The sequence below is a fragment of the Balaenoptera musculus genome, chromosome 9 (assembly GCF_009873245.2).
Source record: "Balaenoptera musculus isolate JJ_BM4_2016_0621 chromosome 9, mBalMus1.pri.v3, whole genome shotgun sequence".
Taxonomy (NCBI): domain Eukaryota; kingdom Metazoa; phylum Chordata; class Mammalia; order Artiodactyla; family Balaenopteridae; genus Balaenoptera; species Balaenoptera musculus.
In genome coordinates this window covers 21,804,193-21,823,255 of record NC_045793.1, presented here as the reverse complement: position 1 = coordinate 21,823,255, position 19,063 = coordinate 21,804,193, and positions in this window count along the sequence as shown.

Sequence of the window (19,063 nt, the reverse complement as noted above, 5' to 3'; positions counted from 1 at the left end):
CCTTATTTTCCTGGTCACTCTCCTCTGGATATATTCTCATTTGTCAAAATGACTTTAAAAATATGGTACCCAGATTTTATCGCCATATTCCAGATGTGGTTTGACTGGGGCAGAATGCTGTGAAATTGCTCTTTCCCTGGATCTTTAGATGTCATCTAAACACTTAATGATTTTTCCTAAGCGTCCTCACTGTTGACTCGGTAAACTTCTGTTAAGTCACCATCCACAGATTAGGATGCAAGTCGGCTGCAAACCCCATCTCTCGTCCCATCTTACAATGTTGCAGGGGACAGTTTGTAACCTTGAACACGGGACTTTACATTTACCTCTGTGAAATTTCATTTTGTTGCCCACAGTCCATATTCTAGCTTGTCCAAGTGGTTTTGAATCCTGATTCTGTTCATTGAGGAGGAGAGCACAACGCATGATGGTGCAAGGTGAACAGAGTGGCTTAGGAGAAAGAGCCGTGCATGAATGGTGTTGCAGACGTCCAAGCCAATTGGGTCATCACTATTTTAGGTTCTTTCTCTTTGATAGCAATCCCTTCTATTATTGAGAGATAGGTGAAGGATATGTTTCCCTGCCCCCCTACTAAATGCACTCTTGTAAGTTCCATGATGTCCCAGCTAACTGTCCCTTGGGCATTCTTCTCTGCACTTTGCATACTCGGGGTAGATGAAGTAATGCTTGAGCAGAGGATTCAGCTAACTATCTAACTGGAACCAGGTGACAAACCTCCACAAACACTCGTAGAATCCTAAGGCCTGGGAGCTACTCCGAAAGGCGTGGGCTACAGGCTCGGTGGATTTTTCCACTCCGTTCACACATGGGTGAGAATGCCTGTGAAATCTTTTAGCCAATCCATGAATCTTGAACAGCATTCAGTTCAGCAACAAAAATATTTTCTAACATCCATTCTGCTAATTAACAGAAGTGGTTAGTGTGGATCAGAGATTAAAGTTGGCTGGAATGCTTGTCAGTAGCTGCCTGTTGGGTGTGGGATTTTCATGAGAGTATTCCAAATGCTAACTAACTGCCTGTGCCTGGGCTGTGTATCCCCATTAAGGAACTTCAAATGTTAAATAACCTCCTCTGGGCTATCCATGGATAACAATGCTATATGTTACTGTGGGGGTTAATTTTATGTGCCAGCTGGACTGGGCCACAGGGTGCCCAGATATTTGGTTGAACGTTATGTCTGGGTGTGTCCATGAGGGTGTTTCTGGATGAGGTTAATATTTAATTAGTAGACTGAGTGAAGCAGATTGCCCTCCATAAGGTGGGTGGGCCTCATGCAATCTGTTGTGGATCTGAGTAGAACAAAAAGGCTGACTAAGAGGGAACTTCTGACTATTTGAACTGAGACATTGATTTTTTTCCTGCCTTCAGACTGGAACTGAAAAATGGGCTCTTCTTGGGTCTTGAGGCTGCTGGCTTTTGACTGGAACTTACACCATAGGATCTGCTGGGTCTCCAGTTTGCCTGCAGATCTAGGGATTTCTTAGCCCCCATAATCGTGTGGGCCTATTCCTTGTAATAAATATCTGTCTCTCTCTATCTCTTTCTATGTATGTATATATCTCCTACTGGTTCTGGTTGTCTGGAGAGCCCCAATACAGGTATGTATGTACTATCATCTGTGCAGAAGTATTGTGAAGTAAGTTATAACAAGGTAGCAGATTGGGAGATGGGTGCTAGGTTTTCTTCCCAACTATTGCTGCCAACTGCTTCTGCATGCCACAAAGTGGTCCTGTGAGTATCAACCATGGTCACACAGAGAGGTCCCATCTAGGCACCCACCTGTTATGCAACAGGACTGGTACACATCCCACAGTGTCACGTGGCATAGGTTAAGAACCAGACTTCCCTGTGGGTGGTGGGGGGAAAGGGAGCCTACCAGAGCAGAGTTGGCATTACCCTCCCGTCATCCCTCCAGAGAGCCATGCCAGGGCAGGGCTTTGCTGGATGCGCAGTGTGGGTTTGCATTCCAGTGGCAGCGGTCTGCCTCATTTTGGGGGCAAGTGTGAGAGTGACTTGATACCAGGGAAGGGAGCCCTCACTGCCTGGCACAGGGCGTCTGGGTTCCAGCTCCAGCTGTTGCTGAGAGTTTTCTGGGAGCACCAGCTGCTCAGCCCCTGGAGATCTGGGGCCCCTCGGGAGTGGCAGCTCCTCTGCAGAGGGTGAGGGTAGAGAGGGAGGATACCCACCATTCCAATGAGAAGTGGGCTTGAGTGCAGCACTTTGCACTGGGAGAAGTTAGGGAGGGGGTTTTCCAGCTGGCTTGGTGCCCAGGAAACCCAGAGTGGGGTCTTGGGGTCACTGTATGACAGTCCTGCCCCTTGCATCCCATTTTGTGACTGTGATGCCGTGCCCCTTCCTGGGCCTCAGTCGTCTCATCTTTTGGAGTGAGATGACGTTGCTTTTTGGTCTGTCTCAGGCTCTGCATTCTCAATGGGGACAGACCTACCTCCCTCTAGTCTCCCACACAGACTCTTGATATACACATGGTATATGTCAAATATATAAACTCCCGTGGTTCAAAATATTGAATAATTTTCCTTCAAATTTTCTTGCACAAATGAGTAACAGTTGAATTTTAATATTTTGCTAATAATGACGCTAGGTGATTGGAATGTGGAAAGAGATTTTAAGAAATGCTCAGAAAAGACAGATAAAGGCTTCATATAGCTGAGTGACTCAGTGAGCATTTGTAGGACAATGATGTTTCTGTCATTTTCTCATGCTCATTAAAAAAGGCATGTGGAGATTCTGGGTCCACAGAGTTCTGTCTTTTCTCCCTAAAAGCGTCGCATTTGTTTTAATTCTCAGCGTGACTGATTTTGGAGACAGGCAGCCCTTTTCAAGAGTGCAGATCATCTTGACTTCAAAACAGTGATAGATTCAGTCTTCACATTTTCATGACCAAATGGAGAACAGGATCGCGGAAACCGTTTTGCCCACTGGCTTGCATTGGCAGTGCCGGCGCAAGGCTGCAGGAGGTAAATGGATGCAGCGTATCGACCTGGTTACCGTGCAACTGAATAATTATGATGGCATCATTTTTCTGCATTCGGTCAAAACTGCTCACAGAGCAGTCTGACGGTGCCCATTGGTCTAGACCATTTTTCTTCGTAAAAGCCACTGCGTTTGTCTCCTTTTACGTGCAACTCATCTCAGAGGCAGATAACTTACTTCTGAGGTACAGATGTGCCCCTTTTCAAAATCCTCCAGAAGTCTCTCCTCAGCTTTTCCTTTCCTGCACCTAGCAAAGTGTCCTGAGTATAACAGGCAGTCAATAAATATCTGTTGTGGCTGATGAGGACGGGGAGTGAAATTGAGGAAGCCTTTCATGGGTTTATAATGGCGATGCTGTGCAGTAGATTGGTGCGAGGGGTTGCCAGAAACATCAGATGATTACCGCTGCAGCCCCATCTCCCTTGGTAAGCCTTTGATTGAACGGCGATACAGGTATCATTTTGCTGCATTAGGAGGAAAAGGGATATGGAGATTTGACGTGTGTGGTGTTTCATAACTTTCTCTCCATCAAACAGCGACATTTGTCTTCTTTCATCTAAGGCTGAATCATTTGTGAAATGGAGACCTAAATTTTAAGGCGCAGAACATTTCAACTTAACCATCCTTGAGAAAGCTTGCTTCATGTTGTTTTCTGCCCAAATGGGGAGTGAGAATATAGAAACCGGTTACCTCTTGATAATGGCACTTCTGAGTCAGAGCATGGGGAGGGGCGGCTGCAGGAAGCTGCCTGACATCGCTGGCTTGTTTTGCTTTTGATTCATTTAACGGCTGCAACCCAGACAGTGGAACCTGCGTGGGGCGATGGTAGGGGGGAGCCAGAGGGTGGTTTTGGGGAGCAAGGATAAAGGAAAATCCTGCACAGTGACATTTCCTGGAGACCCATCCTATGCCAGACACTGTACCAGGCAGTGGGAATCCAAAGATGAATATGGTCTCTGTCCCCAAGGAACTCCTGGTTAAATGAGGGAAATGGACCAGGAAGCAAATGCTTCCAGCACAGAGAGGTCCATGGTGACACAGAAGGGAGTGTTGGACATAGTGAAAGTACAGAGGGCGGGGACCTTATCCAGTTCAGGGGAGTCAGGGAAGCTTCCTGGGGAGGCGTGTTGGCATTGAGTCTATAAAAGATGCTATGATTTAGTCAGGCAAAGGTGATGCGGGCTGGAGGTGTTGTTCCAGCAAAGAGAGAAGCATGTGTGAGGGATAGAGGCAGGAGGGGTCATGGCAAAGTGATTTTGGATCCAGGGAAAGGAGAGGTCCTGAAGAACAGGAGATGTCTGAGGAGGAAGTTAGATGCAGAAGTGAAATGACAGAAACAGAAAAGGACAGCCTATCTCAAATTCCTCTGTTGTGCTGTCAACTCAGTGCCAGGCTGGTCCTCCATCCTCACACCCCCACGTTCAATCAGATACCAAGTCCTGTTGGAGTTGCCTCCATGATGCCCCTAGAACCCACCCTCACCCCTCCTCTTCATGTTCACTGCCATGGCCTCGGACTTCATCCTCTCTGGCTGAGACCCCCCTCATAGAGGGACCACAAATAACAGCTTGAACACCAGAGAAGTTCATTTCTCTTTCACAAGTAACTGCTGGGACAGCACAGCAGCTCCGTGGTGCCTGGGACACAAGTGTCTTCTGGGTCCTTGCTTTGATGTTCCTGTGCTCTTGCCCTTGTTTGCAGGATCCCACGTACTGCAGCAGCTCAGCTGCAGTCCAGTCAGTGGAAGAAGCAAAAGAGGAAGGGAAGGCATGCTCCTTCCTTTAAAAGCATCACCTAGAAGTTGTTTACATAGGTTATGCTCACATTTCCCTAGCCATATGGTCCCATCTATCAGCAAGGAGAGCCAAGAAATGTAGTTTTTATTTAGGGTGACCAAAAACTAAGCAATAAACCAAGGGTTCAAGTGCCATAGAGAAAGGAGAGAAGGGTTATTGAGGGACATCTGGTCACCCACCCCTAGTCTTGCCCTCTTTGCCAGCTGTTTGCAAAGCTCTGAAGGTGTAGGTCATAGTACCCCATCTACTACAAAACCACACTCACTCAGCTCTGTCTCCACCTGTCTGGGAACATGCTCACTCCTGAGTGAGTCTCCAGGCTCCACAAGTTTGCTCGGGCTCTGCCTTCTGCTGGAGAAGCAACAGAATATGGTGCAAGGCACGTGAGACCAGAGTCAAATAACTCTGTGCCTCTGGAATCAGGTGTAAGCTATTCTAGCTCTGAGGCTCTGTCGTCTGTACAATTTGGATAATAATTTAACTTGAGGGCGAGGGTAGAAGATAATGTAGGTAAAGACAGTGCCTAGTAGATGTCAGTCATTACAGCCAACCTCCTCGCCCCGCTCCCCTCAGGTGAAACTGCTCCCCCATCAGCTTGTGACTCTGATCCTTTCCCCACAGAGCCTCCCTCTAGGGGTTCCCATGTCACTGTCCTCGTAAGGTCTTGGTTCAGCACCCCGTGCCCTCTACTGCGATGATTTTTACCCACATCCACCTTCCCTGGCAGACTGAACTCTGTGGTCCCCACTGCTTGCAGCACGCTGCCTGCTAAAGCAGAGGTCAGTGTCGGTTAACCTGAAGTGGGTTGAACCGGGGCCAAGAAGCAAGTCACACAAACCCAGAGGAGCAGAGGCTCAGAAACAGGCATCCCAGAGCCTTGGAGCTGGTGCTCACAGCTGGGCATCTGGGGCCAAGTCAACTCTTACCTGAGGTCAGAGCCTTTGGTGGGTGAGGAGACCAGACTGGCAGGCAGATGGAAGAGATGAGATCCAGGCAGGGAGACCGGGGGAGAAGGGGTCACGGTGCGGGGGAAGCCCACCCGTATCAGAGCCCCGTGGAAGGCGCTGGACGCTAGCCCGGCAATCCCTGAGTGCTGGGGTCAGAAAGGAGGGATCCTCATTTGCAGGAGGAGGAAAGTGGAATAGGAATGAGGGAACAGAGAGAAAGGCTCCCTCCTCCCATCAGTCTGGCCCTGGTGTAGGGCCCAGACACAGCATCCTGTGGGAAAAGAGCAAAGACTGGAGAGGTGATGGGAGGAAAGGCGATTTTTGCGTTTGGGTTGCACAGGGATGTGGTCATACTGCTGCAGCTTGTCCAGCAGAGGGCAGGAGAGGCCCGCGCATGAGGCTCGGACAGCATGGGCTGCAGGGGCTGGGAGGTCAGGAAGATCGGGAGAAAGGATGGGGAGGAAAAGCTAGGCCCAAGTCTTCTTTCCAAGAAAGACTCTCTAGGCGGACATTTCCCAGCCCCTGGTTTCTACAGAGCTGGGCGGAAGTTGTGACACGGGGTGGCCCGTGCAGAGGGTTCATTTAGAAGGTGACCCCAGGCAGCACCCGCCAGGACCTGGCTCTGAACTTCTGGTTCGGGCTTCCTCGCCTGTCCGCTCTGCTCCTAGCCCACGGTTCAGAAGCGGGCATGACCTGTCCCCTCTCCTTGGCCTGTGTTGCTCCTGCGTCAGGACATCTGGTTTGTGAGAGAGGCTTGTGTGGGTGGACGTCCCCGCATCCTCAGTTCCACACCTCAAGACCTCAGGGGGGGTCGTGTCTCTGTCACGGCATCAATCAAACCCTTCCCCATCCCTGGAAACCGCGGAAGGACCCCGTCCTGCCGTCCAGTTGTGGGCAGTCAAGTGGGAGAGCTTTGAGCCGAAGTCTTGGGGTCAGGCTCTGGCTGGGACCTCCCCTCATCTCTCTGAGACTCAGTTTTCGCTTCCGAGAAGCAGAGATTTGAAAACCAGCTCTTACCCAGCGCTGTTAGGAATCTGAAATGAGGTAATTGCATAAACCCTCTTCTGAATAGTTAAGAGATACAGAAATGTGATTTTTTGTCATTGATCACCTGTTTCAGGCATGAAGGTTCTGTGAGGACGAGGAGGGGGTCTTATCCATCCCTCTGCCTCTGTGGGGCTGAGCACTGTTTTTGTGGATGGAAAGCCGGTCCCTGAGGAAGGGGTGGGCAGTGAGTGCCGTCCTGGTCAGCACCGGCTCCTTATAGGACAGGGCGCGATGGGGCAGTGGATGAGGCCAAGAGGCTGCTGCCCAGGCCCGACCTGTTCTGAGACGGTGGATGCTCTGAGGACAGGGGCTAAAGATTCCAGAGTCCCCATGGAGGTGGCGCCTCCCACAGGAAGCTTTCCTAGAGCAGATTGGGCGCATTTGCAAGCTGATGTAACGCCACGTGGCCCAGGGTGGCAGGGAGGGGTCAGGGATGGCAGAAGTAGGCCAGGCAGGCAAGGTCGAGGGCTGGAAACGAGCCCCAGTGCCGTTGGCGCTGGGAGCTGGGCTGCCTTTTCTTCTCTGGCCGCTCCCCTTTCTAGCTGGCGAGAGCTTTTGATCGCAGCCCCTTGGGTGCACAGGAGAGACCGCTCCATAGCTCACAAGGGTCCTGGATTCCTTAACTTGTCTTCCTTCTTTCTGGAGAGCAGATGTGTGTGGGGCATTCACAGGCTCCGACAAGTCCCATTTCCTTACTAATAAATATTCCTCCTCTCCTCTCTGAGCACTAAAAGAAAAAACCCAGAGGAAGAACAAGTCACCCATCTGTCACCGGCTCCTCCATCCAGACCAGGGGACACATTTTGCTGTTGCTTGTGGCCAACTCAGGGAAACAAGGATGAAGGGTGTGCTTGTTTCTTTCCAGTTGGTTTAATCCTGCTTGGAAGGGCCAGCTCTGCCCTTGACCCTGGCCTGGTCGCAGCTGGGAGAGATGCAGGAGGAGGGGGAGGGCCGTGCGGGGCAGTGGCTCAGGCAGGGGCCATAGGAGACCAGACAAAAGCAGGGAGGAGGGGGGAGAGGGGATAGAAGGTTGGGGACACTGACCAGGGGATGCTCTGCCCCCCAGGGGAGGAGAGGAAGAAGGTTCCCAAATCAAAGAGGATATGGGCCTGCGGAGAGCCCAGAGCTCTGGCTACCTTTACCTAAGGAGCTCGGCTCCTCCTTGGTGATGGCCATGCTGGTCACTTGTTACAGTAGCATCATGTCTAGCAAGCAAACCGTTGGAGCTCTGGCCTTGCAGCCGCTAGCCTGGCGTGTCTGCATCCTACGGGCCGTCTGCCTGCTACGCTGGGGGGCGTCTCCAGGCTCTAAGATGCTTCTGTTTTCTCTGGTATTTGCTCATCCCTGTTTAATGTACTTTTCAGCCTCTTACAGAGAACACAGACCGTGGCCAGACCACGCCTGGCTGTCGCCAGATCACAAGCCAGGTCTTGGTGTTGCTGGGCATGTGTTTTTGTCACAGTGAGCTCTCGTGATAGCAGATGTTCTGGGACCTGTCACAGGGGCCCAGAAACAGTTGTTTAATATTATCTATCAGAGTCCTGGGCAAGGAAGGCAGACCCCCTGTTGGGGGTCTCATTTCCCACCTGGCTGTGTGACATGGGTGAGGGTCACAGCTCCCTGGGCCTCGTCCTTTCTCATCTGCAAAGTGGCAGGAAACCCATAGCTGCCCTGTCACGCCCTTCAGGTTGTTTGGATTCGAGGTGACGTTTAGTGTACGTGAGTCTCTCTGTGTCCCGTGAAGGAGGGTGTCAGTGGAGTTGCTGTTATGGTTATTCTTTGGGGGAGGTTGGCGAGCTCTCTCTCTCTGCTCTGCTTCCCCCTCTCATTTCTGTGCTGCCTGTTCCCGCCCTGCGAGCTGCCCGCCCCCCCACCCCCCGGATGCGGCCAGTCCCACGGCCCCCGTGGGAGCCACCCACCCAGCGGGCTCCGTGGTGTGGCGCCCAGTGGAGGAAGGGAGGACGCCCTTCCGGCCTGTGCTGTCTTCTTTGACATCAGCCTGGAATGTTCTGGAAGCTGCCAGCAGGGGGCAGTAGCACCCCACACCTTGACCCTCACCTGTGCTTCCCCACTGAGGCCAGAAGGCCACCTCAGCGAGCGGTGTGTGCGGCAGGCAGGTCAGGAGTGAGTCACTGACCTGGGCTGCGTGCGATGGGTGTGGCAGGGCCACTGAGAGCCAGACGTGGCACCAAGCGCTGACTTTCTTGTGGGACCAGGAGCTTCGGGTGTGATGTCCTGGGTGATGCTGACCAGTGGTGAGGCCCCCAGCGCCGTCCTCAGCGGCTGCTTGTGTCCACCGAGGGAGGGGCCGCAGGGTTGGCTCCGATGAGCACAGAGGATGGGCTGGGAGCAGGCAGGTGGGTCATTTGGTGGCACCCTCCGGGGCACCCTGCTGAGCCTAAGTGGTGATGGCAGCGAGGGTGCGCCCACCCCAGCAGGCCTTGAGGCAGGTCCCCTGGCCTGGACCCCTGCCCTCTGCCCGGACCTCTGCCCTCAGCCGCCGCTCCTGACATGAGCCCCGGCGCCTCCTGGCCCAGCTCCTGGGGCCCGGTTCCTGCACTCAGCCTCCTCCTCTCCTCTGCATCCCTGGCACCGCTGCATTGAGGTGGAAGGTGGGTACCAGGTTCCTTTCCCAGCAGTTACCCCCCCTCACCCAACATCTGGATGATGTCGCAGGATGATGCTTACTGAGCACAGGGGACTTGTTCCAGGGTTTCTAGGGACTCCTGGCCTCTGAGGGAAGAAGAATAACACGGATCTTGTGTATCTATTGTGTTTTGCCCATAGGGAGTTTTTGAGGGCTGGGGGGGGGGGTGGGCCTTAAGGCAGGTAGAGTGTCAGTGTTTCCCATTGTTATTGTTCCCGCCTCCATCTGAAACAAGAGCCAGTCACGTCCTGACCCTTGGCAATCACTTGGCTTCCCGTGGGTGATGGGGGAATCTCTCTCTCAGGACCCATCTCCCCAGAAAGCAGGAATCACACACTGTCTACTTACACCTGAGAAATACTCGGTGCCGTGGAGTATTCTGATATGAGGGTGTCACGGTGTCTTGTTTTCTCCACTCTGATGTTTTCCAGTGTTGCTGTTATTAAATTATTCATTCGGTAACATTCATTCACTCACTCACTGGTTTATTGGTATTTATTGAGCACCTACTATGCACCAAGTGCCTTTTTTTTTTTTTTAAAGTTAGGGAGGGGGATTGAGATCCCATTTCAGGCCCCGTGAATAGTCTCACCCAACCCTCTTCTAATGAAACGCAGCTGTGGCTCCAGATGTGGGGATAGAGGGGTGAGCAGGACGGAGCCGGGGGAAAGAGCTGGGCACGTATGTAGCGAAGCAGAACTGGGAGGGAGAAGAGATGTGACAGATGTTGGGGGAGAAGAGGACAGATCAGGGTAGGAGGCAGGACAGACTGGGGAAGGAGACAAGATGGATGGGTTGGCCGATCTGGGGACAGGGAGAGGGAAAGAGACAGGAGCGGGGAGGAGGGGGCAAGGGGCACGGCTTGGGGAGAGGCAGTGAGGAACACTGGGCAGAGGGGCCCCGGGGGTGGGGTGAGAGGATGGCATGGTCTCAGGAGAGAGTCTGCAGTTCAGGTTTGGGACTGGAATCCCTGAGCAGGAAGTGATGGGGCACAGTTCAGACCCAGGTTCCGGGGGCCTAGAGGTCACACAGCTGCAGCCGCAGAGCTGGCCACCGGTGGCTGGCAGCCCGCGTCGGGGGGTGAGGGGTGCATCCCTGGCAGCCAGCTCGTCCGTGTGCTGTGCAGGGGTGGGTGACCAGGTGCTCTGGGAATAGTGGCGTCAACAGGCAAAGCCCCTGCCTTCAGGGAGCTCCCGCTGCGTGGCCAGAGCCAGCTAAAAGCAGAATGAGTGCGGGGTTGGTGACGAGATGCGGTTTGTCCTCTGGCCCCTCCGAGCTCCCAGCAGAGCTCTCCACAGTGCTGCCAGCCCCGTCCCCTGGTGGTCCTCAGCTAGGCTGTGTCTGCCTGTCTGTCATCTAAGTTTCAAAACATACTAGCTCTGTGTCCCTTTCCTGACTGTTCTCCTGGTTGTCAGGAGCAACTTTAATAAGTTATGGGGTTAAAGACTCTTACTGACTCAATGGATGATGCCTTCCAGGTAGCGTTTATTCTTTGGAGCCATAAATAGCTTAAGGCAACATAGTAAAACAGGACCACAGGCAGCCAGGCAGAGCCAGTGGGAGGATAATGGGGGAAATCTGGACTCAAGGGGCATCAAACCCCACCCTGTAGATGGCCAGGCTATCTGCTTAGAGGACCAGCTCCTCCTTATCCATACATCAGTACCCCATTTTTACGATGTCCAAGGAAATCTCTGGGGAAGTGGGTTCTACTCTTCTCTCATTGGTTCTAAGGTTCCTAATAACCGCACAGATGCCCTGATGCCTAAAGGCCCTCCCCCTCCGCCACTCCTCCGCCCCAGCTGAGGTCTGAGCGGCATCCTCTTCCAGCCCCGGTGAAGGTGGACAGCAGCTGAGCTTTTTTCTTTATTTTGTGAAGGTTCTTTCTGATTCTCTCTTTCAGCTCTTTTCTCCTCAAGTTCAAAGAAAATCCGGTTCCTTTAACCTTTCCTCAAGCTTCTTGCTCTTTAATCCCTAATCATTTCTGCAGTTTCTGTCCTCTAAATCTTTTCCAGTTCTTGCTTCTCAAGTGAAACCTTAAATTGGACACATTAGGAGTTTGGGGAGTTTTAATGGGGTGATGGCTCCTTGCTTCTTATCTAATATTCCAACATAATAAAGAAGTGAATGTTTTCATTTTTCCTCCTGTGTCAGGCTCTGTTTGCAGGGCTTCTTGTATGTATCTTAATTTAATCTTCGTAACAGCTGGCCTATGAGGAAGGCATTATGATTCCATTTTACAGATGAGAAAAACTAGGCTCAGATAAGTTGAAGTCATTTGTCCAAAGTCACACACTAGTTAATGTAAGAGCCAGGTAGGGGTTGGGGGAGGGTGCTACAGAGCTCGAAGCTGACTTTTGTAAATATGGAAATTTGTTCTAAGTCTAATTTAAAAAACCTTAATAATTCATGCAAATATTTTGCATTTTGCTTTATACAAAACCCACAGTTGTTTTAATGTAAGAATAACACTTTTTATTTCGATGAACCTCAGGATAGAATTGATGCTCTGGGGAGACATGCCATGTCTACGTTGTGGCCTCAGGTCCCCAGGGCACACCCCCATGCACCTTTGGGCTTCAAACACCCCAGAGGGAAATTTCTGTTCTCTGAGTCCTGAGACCTGTCTTCTAGCATCACCACATAGCTGGACAGCTTTATAGGTATCTTTTCTCCTGGAGCACCAGTTCCTCAACTTCTAAGATAGGAATGATTTGTTTCTGAGAGTCGTTTTGAAGAGAATGTAAAATAATAGATACGAGAGGGTCTGCGAAGTGCAAAAGCATGACATGCTTGGTGAGTGTTTACATTTTGACATCAGGAGGCCATTTGAGCTGCACTGAGCCTCTGATTTACTCTGGCCCTAGATTTATTTTACTACGCTTCCACAGATTTATTTTACGAAGAGTTTCTATTTAGCCCCATCTCCGCTTCCCAGGGTCCAAATGAAGTCTGTGTTTCCCTGACTTGATTTCTCTGCCTGATTAATAGAATTTCCCTCCAAGTGAGGGAGGGGGGCACGGGTGGCTGCAGGGCAGGGGGGTGTCTCCGCCCATGAGGGCCGACACAGCCGCCCCTGAAGTTGGCATTTTCACAGAACACTCACCCTACCTGAGCATCAGCATCTTTCGGGTGTCCAGGTGGAGCATGCCATGCAGGGATGCTGCTTATGGAAACGAGACGATACCAAGTTGATGCAGCAGTCAGCGGATAGGTACGCAGTGCCTGCTCTGAGCCAGACGCTGCTCTAGGGCTTGAGAGATACCAACGAGCCCAGCAGACACAGATTCCTGCCCTTGGGAGCTTGGATTCCAGTGTTACATACATGAGGTGTAAACATAAGTAAAGGTGTGAATAAACAAAATATAGAGTCTGTTAGAAAGAGAGAAAGGAGAGAGTAAGCAGAGAGAGGGGCATCAGGAGTGCTGGATGGTGGGGGCTACTTGTAAATGGGGGTCAGGATGAGCCTTGCCAGGAAAGTGAGATTTGCACAGCCTCCTTCAGGTCTCCATCTGAGGTCGGCCAAATTGATGTCTGTGGGCAGGGTGGAAGGACCAGATGGAACAAAGGAATTAAGGCGGGATTAAGCCTGGCGTGATTGAGGAGTATCAGAGTAGCCGGTGTGGCTGAAGTGGACACGAGGAGAAGAACAGCAGGAGAAAAGGTCAAAGAGGACGAGGGGAGGGCACGCTCTATCTAGAGCCTTCTCGGCTTGTCCTCTAAGTGAAACGGGAGCCTTCTCAGGGTTTGAGGCAGAGAAATGACATCACGTGACATCTTTTCAGCTTAGCCACCCCCAAATTCCACACCAGTTCCCTGGCTGAAGTTGGCAGGTCCTGGGAGTCAGAGGTGGGAGGTAGTTCTGCTGGAGCCGCCTGGTCTGAGAGTGGGGAGAGGTGGCTGCTGAGAGGAGAGTCAGAGGGGCCTGTGACTGTGCCACGGGGAGGGAGAGTGGATCCTCAGAAGACAGACACGGACTGTCTACCACCCTCAGTTAGCTGGTGCTGCAAATAGGACCTGGGCATAAATAACACTCCAGTAGAAGGCGCTGGGAGTTCAGAGGAGGATGAGATTAATACAGATTCTGAGGATTCAAGGTTTAATTATGGGAGATGCCATTTAATCTGGGACTTAGATAATAGGGTTTGGATAGTTGGATATGAACGAAGGGGCATCCTGCTGGAAATAGCTGAAATGTGCACTGGGGTAGAAAAAACAAAGAAACAGCAGTGGTAACTGGTTCTACTTCATTGGACTGTAGGATGTATGAGGGGAAGGGTGGAAAGTTAGGTTGATTTGTGAGGTCCTCAAATACTATTTTGGATGCTCTGAGGAAATAAGTATAGCACTGTTATTCTATGTTTAAAGGATCAGGACATAAACTTGCTAGAATTCTAGAACCACTTGGTAAGGAGAGAGAGAGGTTAAGAACCAAATTCAGAGAAATGGGTAGAGTTGAGGGCCTTGTTTGGAAGATAACTGTGCAGTTGTGGGGCTTCAAGTAATTGAGTCATCTCAAGAAGCAAGACCACATGACCAAAAACATGGAGGAAAAAAGAGATAATAGAAATAAACCCATAGAAGATACAGATCTTAGAATGAGTAGAAATGGACATTAAAAGGAAGTTACATGAGAAGATGGAGAACTTCAAGAGAAAACTGGAATCTATGAACAGAAAAGAGAAAAATTCTGGAAGTGAAAAACGCACCATAGGATGGGTTTAACAGTAGGTTTGGCACACCTGAAGAGAATAGCGATCTGGAAGTAGAAGAAAATATCCAGACTAAAGAAAAAAATGTAAAATTCAGAAAAGAGTATAAGAGAAAGAATATGGTGAAAAGGTTTAACATATATGCATTGGGAATCCCAGAAAGAGAGGAGAGAGATAATGGGACACAAACAATATCTAAAGAAGTAATAACCAGGAATTTTATGAAAGTGATGAAAGACATCAAGCTATGGGCCCAAGAAGCACCACAAACCTCAAGCAGGATAAATACAAAGAAAACCCATGTATCTGGGCTCCTTGGAGTAAAATGGGCAGAAACAAAGACAAAGAGAAAACCCTTAAAGGCAGCCAAAGAGGGGAAAATATACGTGACCTTCAAACAAACAGCAATAAGATCCACAGCTGGCTTCTCACCAGAAATGATGAAAGCCAGAAGACAGTGTAAGGCTATCTTTAAAGTGCTAAAAGAAAATAATTGCTAATCTAGCATTCAACACCCAATTGAAGACACCCTTCAAAAGTTAAAGTGAAATAGAGCATCTTTGGGCAAACAAAAACAGAGAATTCTTCACATGCAGGCCTACCCTAAAAGAAATACTAAAAAAATTCCTAGGACAGAAGGAAAAGGATTCCAGAAGGAAGCACAGGGATATAGGAAGGAATGAAGAGTGAGGGGGTAGGTAAATAAATCTACATGAATACTGACCATATAAAACTAAAACAATCACAAGAGTTACTTTTTATGAAGTGTGTATTATGTTTCAGGCAATGTGCACGCATTCTTTTATTCTTCACAACAATCCTGTGAGTTTGGTTTCCATTTGGAACACAAGGAAACTGAGGTTTAGAGAGTAAAAGTAGTTTGCTTGAACTTGAGTCGGTCTTACGACCAAGACTTTGTTTCTCTCAGTTGTGCTTTTCTGAAGTGTCAGTGGCTGGTCCCCTTAAGTTCCAGGGAGAACTGGTGAGGTGGGCATCCGTCTGGGTCAGTCTTGGTGGCTGTCATTTCCAGGTACTTCCCGCTCACTGTGGAAGGGTAACCCAAAGTAGCTCTGGCTGTGGGCACAGCAGCTGGTTGGCCGGCTCCCTCTGTGGGGCTGGTGAGTTCCTTCTGCTTCAAATAGCTTCTGTTTTCTTCTCCACACACCGAATCACTAGCCATCCTTCAAGACCCAGAAAAAAATCTCCTCCTGGCCGTGAATTCTTCCTTGATGTTTCTGTTTATTCTGACCACTCCCCTTTTAATCTGCCTGCAAATTAGTCATCAATACCGTATTGAAGAGGTCTCAGTTTCGTATGTGATGGCTCTTCTCCCCTGCCGTTAGACTGTAAGATCCTGGAAAGCAGAGGCCGTAGCTGGTTTGACATTTACCAGCCAATGTGCTTAGTATGGCGCCTGGCACTTAGAGGGTGCTCAGGCAGCAAATACTCATTGATTTGTTAATTGTAGGCCACCCTGCCCACCACTGGCAGTGAAGCCATAGCCAGTGTTTCGGCCACGAATGCCATGTGAACAATTGCAGAGCATTTCAGCTTGCCCTGAATTTGGCAGAGTTGTTGAACTCAGTGAGGTCCAATCAGGGCTAAGTTTATATAGCATCAAGATGTCTGGATTGACGTGTGAACAGTGAAGTCTGCTGAGTTATGTTTGGATTATCAACCAACCAAATTCCCAGGCACTACCAAGAGCAGTTGTTTAATGTCATTTGACTTTCTCGTAGGATCTTCTGTCAAACTGATTTGTGAGTGGCATAATAGTCAAGCCACAACAGGTGCCCCCTCAGCCCCATCGCTCTGGGCCCCACCTCAGAGCTCTGTGCCTTCCCTGTTGATTTACCACTGATTTTTTAAAAAAATAAATTTATTTATTTATTTATTTATGGCTGCATTGGGTCTTAGTTGCTGCGTGCGGTCTTTCTCTAGTTGCGGCAAGCGGGGGCTGCTCTTCATTGCGGTGCGCAGGCTTCTCACTGCGGTGGCTTCTCTTGTTGAGGAGCACAGGCTCTAGGCACGCAGGCTTCAGTAGTTGTGGCACACGGGCTCAGTAGTTGTGGCTTGTGGGCTCTAGAGCGCAGGCTCAGTAGTTGTGGCGCGTGGGCTTAGTTGCTCCGTGGCGTGCGGGATCTTCCCAGACCAGGGCTCGAACCCGTGTGCCCTGCATTGGCAGGCGGATTCTTAACCACTGTGCCATCAGGGAAGTCCCCTCACCACTGATTTTTAATCTGCTTTCTCAGTGCTGATATTCATGAAAGTCTAGACACATCTGTGGGTAGGGAGGACACCCACAAGGGTACCCGTGGTGAATATTAATGAGCGTTCCATAATGAGACCGGCACACCTGTGTGCCAGTGGGAAAGTAGAGGCAGAGAACAACAGTTAGAGGAAGGTAAGAGAACACATGGCATTGTTGGCTGGGCAAGATGCAGGCAAGGAAGAGGGCTATGTGGGTCTAAAATGGCCCAAGTAGATTTTGGATCTCTCTTAGCTTGGCAGAGGCCAAGAGGAAAGTGATGCAGTAAAGTGGCTATAGGAAGAGTCAAATCTGGAATTTATTGAGGCCCTTGTCATGCTCAGCTTTGTTCTGAAAGGCAGCCAAGAGGGAGAGAAATATCTCCCATTTTGGCCTAAGATGAGAGTGAAGAAAGAAAAGGCAAAGTAAAAGTGTTTTTGGACTAAAGCTGTAACATCCAGTGGTCCATGTACTTTTTTGTTTTACCTGTGGTTCTATTTTGTATTTCATATAACTTGAACTTAATTGGGGAGGACATTTTCGACTCCCACTCCCACCTGCCCTTCATAAATATCCAAGCACAGCAATGTGTTGTATTGCGCTAATTGAATTAAGGCCTAATCACACACATACACATACATGTGCACACATGCACACAGATATTCATTCTTTCAGTTGAAATCCATAAAAACTGGTTGATCTAAGATTTTAAAAATTATAAAACGTGGACAAAAAATCTTGCTGGGATTTTGGTAGAAATTGTATTAAACCTGAATATCAATTTGGGGAGAGTCGACATCTTTAGTATATTGAGTCTTCCAATCCATGAACACAATGTGTCTCTTCACTTAATTAGATCTTCTTTGATTTCTTTCGCTAGTGTTTTGTAGTTTACAGCATACAATTTTGTACGTTTTTAAAAGATTTATACCTAAGTATTTCATTTCTTTTTGAGTCATTGTAAATGGCATTGTAATTTTAATTTTGGTTTCCATGTGTTCATTGCTGGTATATAGAAATACAGTTGATTTTCATATGTTGATCTTGTATCCTCTGACCTTACTGAACTCATTAGTTCTAGTTGTTGTTGTTGTTGTTTTTTGGTAGATTCTGTAATTTTCTGCCCAGATGATCATGTCATCTGCACATAGGGACAGCTGAATTTTTTTCTTTCTGGTCTGCATGGCTTTTATTTCCTTTTCTTGCCTTAGTGTGCTGGTTAAAATTTCAGTATTATGTTGAATAGCAGTGGTGCGAGTGGTCAGCCTTGCTTTGATCCTGATCTTAGAAGGAAAGCATTCAGTTTTTCATTATTATGTACATTATTTGTATCTTTTTTGTAGATGTCAAGGGAATTGCCCTCTCTTCCTAGTTTTCTGAAAGTTTTTAATCATAAACAGGTGTTGAATTTGTCACCGTCTTTCGTGAATCAATGTATATGATCATGTGATTTTCCTTCTTTAGTCTGTTTGTATGTGAATTATTTACATTGACTGATTGACTTTTAAATTTTGAACCACTCTTGCGTATATTGGGTTGGCTAAAAAGTTCATTTGTGTTTTTCTGTAAGATGTTGCAGAAAAACCCAAACGAACTTTTTTGGCCAACCCAATATTTAGACTTACTATATAGTACAGTAACCAAGGCAGTGTGGTGTTGGGAGAAGGATAGACACATAGATCAATGGAATAGAATAGAGAACGCAGAAATAGCCCCACACAAGTATGGCCAACTGATTTTTGATAAAGGTGCAAAAATATTTCAATGGAAGAAGTATAGTCTTTTCAACAACTGGTGCTGGGGTAATTGGATAGCCATAGGCAAGCAAAAAAAAAAAAAATAGAACCTTGACTTAATCTTACACCTTATACAAAAATTAACTGAAAGTGGAATATACAGATTTAAATGTAAAAGATAAAACTATAAAACATTTAGAAGAAAATATAGGACCTGGTGAAGACTTCTTAGACGTGACACCAAAAGCATTATACATAAAAGAAAAAAATTGATAAATTGAACTTCATCAAAATTAAAATCTTATGCTTTGTGTAAGATCCTGTTAAGAGAATGAAAAGATAAGTTACAGACTGGGAGAAAATATTTGCAAACCCCATGTCTGACAGATAACTTATATCTAGACTATATAAAGAAATCTTAAAACTTAACACTAAAAAAACCAAACAATAGAATTAGAAAATGGACAAAAGACACGGAGAGACATTTCACCAAAGAGGATGCAGAGATGGCAAAGAAGCACATGAAAAAATGTTCAACATCAGTAGTTGTCAGGGAAATGCAGTTAAGACCATGATGATATATCACTACACATCCATCAGGACAGCTAAAATAAAAAATAATGACAGGGTCAGACGCTGCTGAGGGTGTGGAGAACCTGGGTCTTTCATACATTAATGATGAGAAAGGAAAATGGCCACTCTGGAATATAAATTTGACAATTTATAAATTGTCAATTTATAAATTTGACAATTTCTTAAAAAAGTAAATATGTTGGTGCAGCCACTATGGAAAACAGTATGGAGGTTCCTCAAAAAAACTAGAGTTGCCATATGATCCAGCAACCCCATTCCTGGGCATATGTCTGGAAAAAAACTGTAACTTGAAAAGATACATGCACCCCTGTGTTTATAGCA